This window comes from Vombatus ursinus, unplaced genomic scaffold (genome assembly GCF_900497805.2).
Source record: "Vombatus ursinus unplaced genomic scaffold, bare-nosed wombat genome assembly UNPS02014167.1, whole genome shotgun sequence".
In the NCBI taxonomy this organism is placed as follows: domain Eukaryota; kingdom Metazoa; phylum Chordata; class Mammalia; order Diprotodontia; family Vombatidae; genus Vombatus; species Vombatus ursinus.
Window position 1 is genome coordinate 912,306 of NW_020953945.1, and position 11,860 is coordinate 924,165.

The window sequence follows — 11,860 nt, forward strand, 5'->3', positions numbered from 1 at the left end:
GCAAGCCTTTAGAAGTTATGTGACTTCTCCAGGGTCACACAGCTAGCAAGTGTCTGAAGAATGATTTGAACTCGTCTGGGTCCAGTTTTGTCTCCACCTGAGCCGTTTAAATGCCTGTGATCTCACACTTAGGGTGTCAATTGTCAAATGAATGTTTCTAAATGTTCTTAGCCCCCTCTGCCCCCCATCACTGCCCAGGGAGTAAGGGGACCTTTGGGTTTCTTCTTTGCCATGGTCATCCTGCTGGCCGGGAGCCTCTCGGAACACCTTCAGCGCATGCTGTCCCCTGGCAGAGTCGTTGGGAGATCAGGGTGGCTGAACCCTTCACATTCGCAAATGGTCCAAACAACCCCAACCGGTCCATTTATGTGACCGCCACCCAATAGAGCTACTGACCAAGCCACCCGTGCGTCCCAGCGGGATTCAGCTTTCCTCTGCTCCCAAAGCCTCCTGACTGACCGAGGAGTATCTACCGATCCGGAGGGTTTTCTGAGCTCCCTCAAACCTCAGGACACCCTGGCCTGACGGTGCTGACGGGCCGCGATTCCCCAGATTCCCAAGAGGCGAGCCCCGTTGTAGCAGATGAGTGACCCAAAGATTTGATCTCCCCATGAAATGGCCAAAATAGTGGCGAGGAAGTGAGGGTGATGGCGAGGAGCCAGCTCTGCAAATCCCCTTTTCTCTCTCCCCTGCCCCAAATTCTACCCAAACAGCCCCGTGTGCTTTTTAAAAAAATACAAGTTTTATTTATTTCATTCAATATTTCCCAATTACATGTAAAAATTTTTTGAACATTTTTTTTAAAGTTTTGAGTTCTCAATTTTCTCCCTCTTGTCCTCCCCTCCCCCCTCCTCGAGAAGACAAGCGCTTTGCTATCAATAGCCCCACGGGCTCTTGGAGTTCCCAAAGGCTTCCTTGGGAAGCCTCCCTCTGCCCAGAGCTGCCTCCCTCCCGCGCCTTCCACCCTCCTTGGTAGTTGGGGATAGCCAGGACAAAGTTCCAGGTTGTAGCCTCTCCCCACCCCATTTTGGGTGCCCCAGAGTGCCTCCCCTATGTAGATCCCCTCGCTCTAAGACAGTCCCTGAAGGCTGTCCCCAACCTGTCACCAGCTCCCCTACAGGGAGAGGTTGGTGTCGGGGGAGAGGAGATGGAACGCCTGTGTTCCTGCCCAGCCCATGCGGAGGTTTGGGGGATGGAGATGGAGGAAGAGAAGGGTGTTGCTGGGGATTTGGGCTCCTTCCTAAACAGGGCCAACTCTGACTTTCTCCTTTTTTTCCCTCAGGGCTAGAGTCCAACAGTTGTTTGGTTTTGTTTGTTTTTTTTTTTTTAATTGTTTTTAAATGAGAAGAGCATTGAATCACCGGGAGGATCGCATTAATCACCACTGCCATCACGTTTGGAGGACACGGGACCACTGCGCAATCTGTGGATTCCAGGGGGCTTGGGAGGGGGGAGAGAAACCCCCATCGGGCACCCCTCCCTCCAGAGCTCCCAGCCTCATCCAACCAGAGTTTGCTTTTGAAAACGTCTGTCCCCTTCCCTGCCAAGTCCCTTCTGATGGGTCACCTTCGGAATTCCCTCCTTCCGGCCTCAGCCCTCTGCTCCCTGCCCCTCCTGCCAGGTCCACATTTATTAACCTGGCTCTTTCTTAACTGTTAACCTGCGCGGTGCTGAGTGATGGAGAAGATGGGTGGTGGGGAGGGGAGAGGGCACTGTGGGCATGGGCCGGAGCGGGGGTGCCCAGGCTGGGCCTCGTAGGGTTAGTCACCAAGAAGATAGCACTTTGCTTTGCCTCTGAACTGTGAATTTAATATTTTTTTTTCCTTTAAAATGAAGAGTTTATTTAGCTTTTGAACTAACATTGAGGCTATGGGTTAGTTTTCAGCTGGAAAGAATTGGGTTTCTTGGATGTCACAGGAAGGAGGAAGTTGGCGGTGGGTTTGGGGTTGGGCAGTCAAGGCTGATGCTGGGGGTTGGGCCACCCACTGGGCCTGGCTCTGGGTTCTGTGATCAGCCTCCGAGGGCCAGCTTCATTCTGACCTTGAAGGCAAGAGGAGTGGAGGGCATTGGGTGGGGGGAGGGGACCTGCCACAGAACTCGCTGTCCAGACCGGTGCCAGGCGGGCAGTGGGCACGACTGAGGAGAGCATGTGCCATTTGCCCAGCAAAGCTGGACCTTTGACCATTTGGCCTTCTGGAAGCAGGAGCAGCGGGCTTAGGTTTATGCCCCTCCCTGAGGGCAGGCCACGGGTGTGACCACGGCTTTGGCACTGGCTTTTTCCACGGGCTGAGCCCTGGGCAAGGAGTAGGACAGGTTTGTAGGGGGAGGACGGGAACCTGCTGGGACCCTGCAGCCACCACCTAATCGTGACCATTGCAGGGCCCTGTTCCCACAGACAGTGAGGCCACGCTGCACCTAGGAGTCCAGCAGCTGAGATGGGGACTTTCAGTGCCTGCTGTTTGTAGTTTAAAAAACAAAACAAACCTTCAAAACCAAAATATGACTGTATTAGTAAACATCTAAATTTTTGTTAAAAAAAATTAAAAAGAGAAAAAAAGCATCAAAAGAACTTTGTATCTTCTTAAGTATAATAAAAGAATATGGCTCCATATACATGAATAAAGGCATATATCTGTCTCTATGCATCTGTATCGAAACTGGGCGAAAGCTTGCCAAAGTGGATAGTGGAGACCAGCAGAACGTCGCCTGCCGGGGGGCCCCGGACTGAGTCGGGGGTCTGGGAAGCCGCCCCTCATCTGGACTCAGATGGAGCAGCACCAGGAGGCGGAGGCCAGAGCTCACCTTGCGGCAAGACCAGCGCTGGCTGGTGGTTTCCTGAGGACTGCTGTCGCCAGCCTTTCAACTAGGCCTGTTAACACTGGACGTCTTTTAACTTGTGACTTCTTTTTCAAGAATGATTGTATAGCCCTTTTCCATATGAGAAGATTTTCAAATACTCAGTCTCCTTTCTTCATAGTGGAAAGAACACTGGATTTGGAGTGGGAGGACCTCAGTCGGACAAGTCCCTTCACTGCTCCAAACCTCAGTTTCCTCAACTGTAAAATGGGGATTATCATAATTACACTCCCTACCTCACAGGGGTGTTGTGAGGAAAGTGTAAACCTTAAAGCGATATCAAAATGGGACCTGTTATTATTAATTATTATTATTATTTATTTCTTGGCAGTTAGCCCCAGAACGGGCCGGTGTCGGGGGAGGGGAGGGCAGAGTAATGGGAACTAGGGCTCATCTCCCTAGCGTTCAGAGTGCGGGAGCCCCAGGCTTGGACTTGGCTCTGCCACTCTGGATGGGTGGCCTTTCTGTACCTCAGTTTCTCCACCTAAAAATGGGCGTTTATCTTTCTTTGAATGGGGGTTGGGAGGTGTGTGCCTTGACGACAAGCCTCCTCATTCTGCAAGTCTTAGCACTGTTTGTAAACAAAAGTCAGCTAATTCACGCCCGAGCTGAAACCTTCCCTATACCACCCCCAACGAGTAGCCAAGCAGTCTCTGCTTGAACACTTCTGGTGACAGGGAGCTCACTGTCTACCCAGGCAGCCCTTTCCACTTTGAGAGAATGATCATGGTTAGAAGATTTTCCTGAGGTCACTGCCACCCCACTGGTCCTATTTCTGCCCTGCTTGAGGGCCAAACCTCAGGGCACTGGGAAGCTGGTCTGACCACTGGCCCACCCAGCCAGACTTTCTCTTTTGCTGAACTGATGGGCATCCGTGTGTTCTCCCCCCTCTCCCACCCTCCTTGCCTAGGCACTGATGAGGACACCAGGCTGGATCCATTTGCCCGCGGGTGACCAGAGCCAGGTTAGGGAAAAGCATCTATGCTTGGGTGAAAGGTCAAGAAGAGGAACTCACGGCCAGGGAAGACTGGGGGCACCCACATGGTGGGTGGGGCTCCTTCCAGGGCAGGAGGAGGGCTTCCTTTCCTCTGCCCCAGGCTTACTCTGGTAACATGATGAGACCCTGTGGACGCCAAAGGGCTCGGGGCTCCCTCTGACCAGTGAAGATCTAGAGAGAAACCTTCAATGGTCCCCAGTCAAGAGGTAGCACTTCTCTGAGAATCTAAGAAACTCACCCCCCCATCCCCAGGCTGGCCCATGTGCTGGCATAGCCAGAAGGTTGGGGAGCAGCATCGCAGTCCCCAAGATACTTCTGGGCATTCACCACTATTCACCACTGCCAACCTTGTCCTTGGGAACAGGATATCACTGTGTGTGCATGTGGGTGTGCACATACGTGTGGGTGCGTGTGTGTATGTGCGTGCGTGCGTGCGTCTCTGTGTGTAGGGGCGATGTGCAAGTGGAGGCTTATGAGTGGGGGTGCGTGTCTATGAGTTCTAGATACACACATCTATATTCAGCTAAGTTACTCTGCCCCTGGACCTCAGTTTCTCCGTTTGTAAAATGGGAGAGAAGAATGGAACCCAGGATGCTCTAGCCCAATTATTCCACTGTAAATTTGGAGAGAGAAAGAATGGGTCAATGTCAGCAGCTAGAATTTGTGAGCAGGCCCAGGAGGGGTAGTCACTGATCACGGGTGGTCTGCAGGATTGAGGGATGGACAGGATCTCAATGGTCTTTGGGTCCAGCCACCTCCTCCTGCAGAGGAAAAGACCAAGGCCCAGAGAGGGAGGGTCGCTCGCCTGAGGACACACAAGAAGCGAGGCCTGGCTCTGGGTTCGACCCCAAGGGTCTGACTGCAGATGCAGGGCTCATGCTAGGCGTGGGGCTGCCATACAGACGGGAAGTGATGGAGTTGGAGCTGGAGCTGGAGCCTTCTGCGCCCAGGCTCAGGAGCCCCTCCATCATAGGAGATGGTGCTCATTCACACATCTGTGTGCCTCTGTGTACCCCTGGGGTGGGTCGCGGGGACCCCGTGGTGCTGGCATCTTGGGGGACAGCAAGCAGAGGGGCCCTGCCATGGTCTGCCCCTGCACACCGAGCTGGGTGCCCATCGCCCCTCGTGTCTTTTCAGTTCTCTTACCACGGCAAACGCTTAAGCATCCCCTTGTGGGGCGTGTTTCTCCGTTCTCGAGAGACAGAAAAGCTGGCTTCTCGCATACTGAACTGACGTGTATCTGTGCGGCTTAGCCCCGTCCCATCCCTCTGCACTTACTTCGCTCTCCCAGCCCAGATCTTGCTCTGGCACCCCCGGGGTCCCCGGTTCTAGATCAGTCTGCCTGAAGTGGCCCAAGCAGGGCAGAGCGGCAGGGTGGGGTGGGTACATCTGCTGGAAATGAGCTGTGCCACAAGGAGGGCCGCATTGGGGTGGGTGGTCGGCCCCTGCTGTGTCTTCCTAGACAGGAGTAGGTAAGTGGGGTTTGTGACTCGCGCTTACTGTGAGTGTTTGCGGAGGGGGAAGCCCCCAGGCATCTCTTCCATTGGCCAGGAAATCGGGAGAGCTTTAGTGAGGCTCCCGTGGGCCCAGCTGTGCGCCTCTCCTGCCTCATGAAGCTTCCACTCAGAGACGCACAGCACCATGGCACCCTGCCGGGACAGGCCAGGAAGCAGGAGCTCATTGGCACGGGACGACGCTGAGGGACTCAGCTTCATGCCAGGGAAGGAGGGTCCGAGGCTGAGCCCCGGCTCAAATCCTTAGGAGCTGGGAGACCCTTCCCTGAGCCTCAGTTTCTTCATCTGCTTTCAGAAGCTTGACTCTCTAGAGATGTGGAAGCCCTTAGGAGTCAGAGAAGGGGGAGAAGAGCCAGTTGGGGTTCAAAGAGCTGGTTCTAGGTCTCAGCTACGGCATCAGCTGGGACTGGGGCTGGGCACTCTCTCTGGGCCTCCCTTTTTTTTTTTTTTTTTTTTTGGTGAGGCAATTGGGGTTAAGTGACTTGTCCATAGTCACACAGCTAGTGGGTGTTATGTGTCTGAGGTGGGATTTGAACTGAGGTCCTCCAGACTCGGGCTGGTGTTCTATCCACTGCGCCACCTAGCAGCCCCTGGGCCTCCCTTTCTTCCTCTGCAAAATGATGCTGATGCTTGCATTGCGGTAAGGATCAAATTGGTCAACATGCATTTATTAAGCCCCTACTGTGTGCAATAGGGGACCTGAAGAAGAAATCGTTCATCTTTTGTAAGGAGTTAAACGCTTTAGGAATGCCCCCAGGACTGGGACTGTTGTCTTCATTCCTCTCCAGCCTCCTTGCCAGGGCACCGGGCACCCACAACCCTTCCTCCCCACCCCCACTCCCACCTCTCTGCCTTTCAGCTCCCTTGAGGACAGAGGCCGTGCTTTCTGCTTGTATTTCTATTCCTGGCCCTTAGCTGGGTGCCCCGCATGCAGTCAGCACTTAATAAATGTTTACTGACTTGACTTGTCGAACTTCTAAAGGAGAGGCTGGCCCATCTGCTTTGGCTCAGCTCTCTCTATCCCAGTCACAAAGGAGGAAGAGGTGGGCTCATTTATCATTGTCCGGTGACCCACCCCACCCCCGATAGAGCCCAGTGCAGCACCCACACAGGATCATTCATTCTTACCTTCGTACAGGCACTTGCCAGATTCCAGGCACCGTGTTAGGCACTAGGGACCCAAAGGTTGTTCTCCGGGAGCTCACGTCTAAAAGGCGTGTGTGGACAGGGGGGAACACATTATGGGCACATCTGTGTAAATACAAAGTATACGTGTGTGTTTGTATATGTGTGTCTGCATATATATATATGTGTGTGTATCTTTAATAAAAATATGTATGTAAAATTACTTTATATACGTACACATATGTCTGTATGCATGGATGTACATATACATGTGTATGTGTATATGTACATGTATATACACACAAAGTAATTTTTTTCAGGGGCACTAACAATGATGATGAATCAGGAAAGGCTTCTTGGAAGAGATACCAGCTGAGCTGAGGTTGAAAGAAGCTAAGAATTCTAAGAAGTGAGGGATGGAGTACATGGTTGAGGGTGGCCTGTGCAAAGGCAGGGTGGTGGGAGATGGGATGTTTTATATAGGGAGCAAGAAGTGGGCCAAAATGGCAGGCATACAGAGTGCCTTTGGGAGGGTAATTGAAGCGAATGTTGGCCACCCCATTCACGGCAATGAGAGCTCTGGGGGGGAAACAAAATCTGGGTAGATAACAGTGAGGATGTCCCCACCTTGGTTCATGAGCCCCGCCCCTACTGCCCGTGAATGCTGACCTGCCATCTTCAGGCCCCCCAGGGCTAGGCCGCCATTGTGGAGGGGGGCTGTCGAGGGGCAGACAGGGGCACTGGGGAGTCAATACGCTGGAGCTTGGGAAGAGAGGTGGAGTCAGGGAGACCCAGCCTTGAGTCCCACTCAAATACCTACCAGTTGTGTGACCCTGGGCAAGTCATTTCCCCTTTGTTTGCACGTAGCAAACACTGTATAAATGTCAGCTGTGATCATTATTATTGGGGTGGGTTTTATGCTCCTATTTCCCTAATTCCTTCACGTTTACAAAGCACTTCCCTCATGATCTCTCTGCAGATGGGCATGGATTATTCTCTATCCTACAAATGAGTAAATGGAGGTTGAGAATGGGAAAGTGTCTTGGTCAGGATCACAGGGTCACAGACCCCACCCCAGCCCCAGGTCTGTGACGTGTGCTCAGTCTCCCCTCTTTTACACAAGCCTTGGGTGGCAGGTCTCCAGCCTTGGACTGTCCAGTGGGGTGGATGTCCAGAAAGCCTCCAGCAGGGCAGAAGCCTGTTGGTACAGGGTGGCAGCCTCTCAGTGGAGAAGCACATTAGCAGTAGATGACAGCCGTGGCAGCTCCCCATGGGAAGTCATACTTATGGAGCAAGCAAAACAGGAAATGAGCATTTATTAAGTGCCAACTGTGTGCCAGGCCTTGTGCTAAGCACCTTACAAATAAATATTATCTCATTGGATTCTCGTAACAACTTGAGAGGTACGTGCTACTATTATCTCCACTTTACACTTGAGGAAACTGAGGCAGACAGTGGTGAAGAGACTTGGCCATGGTCATACATCTGAGGCGAGATTTGAACTCAAGTCTCTCTGACTCCAGTTCCAGTGCGCTATCCACCAGCTGCCTCAGAGAATGGATTCTTCTGAGAAGTATAAGCCTGGCATGACAAGTCACACTAGAAGTGTCCCTTTTTGTGCCGCCTGAATATTGTGCCCTGGGTAGCAGTGTCCCCTTAGTTCTAGCTTTATGCTCATGGGTGGGTAGGTGGGTGGCTGTCTACATGGTTGCTGTCTGCGTGTCTCTTTGGGTAGCTGTATCTGTAAGTCACCACGCAGTCTGTGTGTGCGTGTGTGTATTGGGGGCAGCAAGCCACCCCTTACACCCTTGACCCCTCCCCAGGTAATGTGAGTTGTTTTCCAGAATCCCGAAGGCAAGAATCCAGGTTGTCCTCCCTTCTCCATTCCCTACTGGCCTGCTTGACTCATGGCCACCAGACTGGTCCATAAACAGATTTCCTTCCTCTGAAAGGGTTGGTGACTATGTCCTGCAAGGCCCAGGATGCAAGCAAGTGGGTACCATTAGCCTAGAGAAAAGAGGACATGGGTGGGCAGTATCTGAAGGGGAGGGGAAAGACGAGGCTTGTCCTGACTGACCTAAGGACAGAACGCGGGGCTATGAATGGAAAGTGTGGAGAAACAGATTTGGGCTTGACATAAGGAGAAAGTCCCCTAACAAATCCTGCTGTCTAGGAGGGGAATGGGATGCCTCAGGAGATGGTGGGTTCTGCTTTCCTGGAGGTTTTCAAGCTGAGACTGGAGGAGTCATCGGGGGATTCTCAGTCCAGCATGGGGAGGCTGCATGAGCCCCGAGATTTTTCCAGCTCAGTGATACTGGTCTGCCCTTCTACTCGTCTCATGGTCACCGGCTCCCCGAATTAGCCAAACCCAAAGTCTCTATTAACTGCTACCACCCTTCAAAGCTGAACCCTCGATGCCCTCAGTATCGTGCTCTGGCACAGGCTTCCTCAGTGTATAATTGGCCTAAGCCAGATGCTTTTCTCCAACTTTGTTTTCTTCAAAGCCTTTCTCCCTTCATCTGTGATGTGAATCCCAATGCGGTGGCTCCACCATCCTTGATGGTGAAAAGAATGTGTTATAAAAATCTTTACAGTTTTTTTTATCTTTGCACTATTTGTTGCCCTCCTTCCAATTTCATCCTCAAATGCCCATTGAGATGCTTTAGGTGAGTTGGGGTCTCTCACCATGCTTTCTACAACCTTCCACTGTTCTCTGTTTTATGAGACAATTGAGGAGTCAGAGAGACTTGAGTTCAAAGAGAGGACAATCTTCCAGCATCTCTTTCCATAACACTTAGCTAGCTGTATCCCTCTCGGCTGGCAAGTCAATCAAGTATTTCAAGTCAGAAGGTGTTTTGGAGGTCTCATCATGGTGGCAATTGATTTATACCAGTTAAATTTCTAGACAACAATTATTAGAATCAGTGTTTGTTGATGTCCTTTCCTTTATCCATTTCCCCTTGTCACTAACTTGTTCAAACAGGTCGGGGAGGGGTTGTTTTAATTGCATGTCCTCTTCTCATTTTCATTCTGATAGTTTGTATTAATTTTGATCTTTGCTCTGACAAGTTGATGGTCTGATTGTACACAGCTGATTCTTTATCAATAAGATTCTTTACCAATCTTTATCAATAAGGACATTTCCCTGTTAAAACATTTCATTTTTATGATGTTACTTGACACTTACCAAATCCATTTAATAATAAAGAATAATCACTCATATTTCTATAGTGTTTTGAAGTTAACAAAGGCCTTTCCTCACATCAACCCCGTGAGTTGCATAGTGAAAGTTTTATTATTCCCCCATTTTACAGATGAGGAAACTGAGGCTGACGATGATCAAGCGTCTTGCCCATCTATTCTGTTCCCATCCTCTTGGTCTTAGAATCAACTAATTTATACTAAAGAATTAAAGGTTGAATGTGGTGTTCTAAAGTATGAAGGGTAATGTTGGCAAAGGGGTCCTTATTCAGACAGGGGTGCCCCTGAGATCCCTTCCTGCTCTGTGACTCTGATTCTGAATGCTGAATGGGAGCTTTCACTGCCTGAAGCCCAAGGACAAGGAGGGGATTTCAGGGACCTATCCTAGGCCCACTAACCCTGATAAGGTCAAACTTGGGGAAGAGGCTGGTGTCCAGGCAGGAGGACAGCCAGGATGGAGTTCACTGTCCCAGCTTCCCAGAGGGGACCGGGCCAGCCGTGGACCAAATGTCTGCCTTTGTGGGACTGTTTCCAGCTCAGGAATCAGACTCTCCTCGTTCCCCAAACCCCATGGGGGTGGTCGTGTGTATCGAATGAGACAATGTCTGTCAAGAGCTTTGGAAACCATGAAGTGTTACGCACATGGCAGCTACAAGCAAACAAGCATCAGCCCTCTCCTTGGCTGTGAGCGTGTGGAATCCTCCCGGTGGGCTACGAGCCCGAGGACAGGGCTGCTTCTGGGCAGTGGGCATTTGGTACACGTTGAAGGGCTTGATACGCCTGGGGATGACCAGGAGGGAGAAGGGCCTGGAGAACCGGCCCAAACAGTGTTTGTTGAAGGAACTTGGCTCTGTTCCTTAGCTCAAAGAAGGTTGAGGGGATGAGAAGTGGGCACCATACCTGTCACCAAGCATTTGAAGGGCCCTCGTCCCTCTCTAGACTGGACATGTGACCCTCTGGATTTTGTTACCATTCCTCAGATGTCTTCTCACCCTGGAACATCTCTCTTCATCTGCAGCCTTCTCACGATGGATCCTCTTTATCCCTGAAGCCCATATCTTTCATTGGTGAGATCTTTCTAGAACCACCATATTGGGGAAGGGCCCAGACCAATCATCCCTTACTCTGCCCCTATAGCCCCTTTCTCTCACTGGTGAGATCCTCCTGGAGCCCAGCAAGGGTTTAATAAATACTTGTGTGACCCTAGGCAAGTCACTTAACCCCAATTGCCTAAATAAATAAATAAATACTTGTTGACTGACCCACTGGAAGAAATGTTAGACTCAAGTTGTTTGTCCCCAGAGGGCATAACTAGGAGCTGGCAGGTTGGCATTGCAGACAGACAGACATAGATGTGTAAAATCAGAGTTGAGAATGGAATGGGGTGCCTTTAGAGGTAGTGAGTTCTCTGTCACTGGAGATATTCAAGCAGAGGCCCTTGCTGCAAAAAGAGGTGATTCCGTATTAGCTGTGCAGGGGTCTCTGCTATCTCTGAGGTTTTGTGATCATTATTATTATATATGGAATGACATAGGAAAAAAACCATCCCTCCCTGATCAATATTTCCCTCTATGTATCATTTGTATCATGTATCTATATATCATATGTATCATCATGGTAGAACATTAGCTCACTGAAGGCAAGAATTTTTTTATTAAATTTTTTTTCAAATAAAAAAAATAAATCTGTCCCCAGTGCTTAGCTCAGCACTGACACACAGTAGATGTTTAATAAATGTTTTTTCATTAATTCACAGTAGACAAAGCCAGCTTCAGAACCAGGAAGACCTGGGTTCAAGTCTTTCTCTCACATATACTGGTCATGTGTCCCTGGCCAAATCACTTATCCCCCTCACTGCCCTTAGAAGCCCTTGGAGATTCTAAGTTGGGGTTGATCTGCACTGGTGGAAAGATTTTCCTCACTGGGAATTCCTTATCCCAGTGAAATCCCAGGTCTGGACCTAATAATGATGATGATGATGATGATGGTGATGATGATGGTGATGGTGGTGATGACAGAGGTGGTGATGATGGTGATGATGATGGTGATGATAATGGTGGTGGTGATGATGATGATGGTGATGGTGGTGATGGTGGTGATGATGATGGTGATGGTGGTGATGGTGGTGATGATGATGATGGTGATGGTGGTGATGATGGTGATGGTG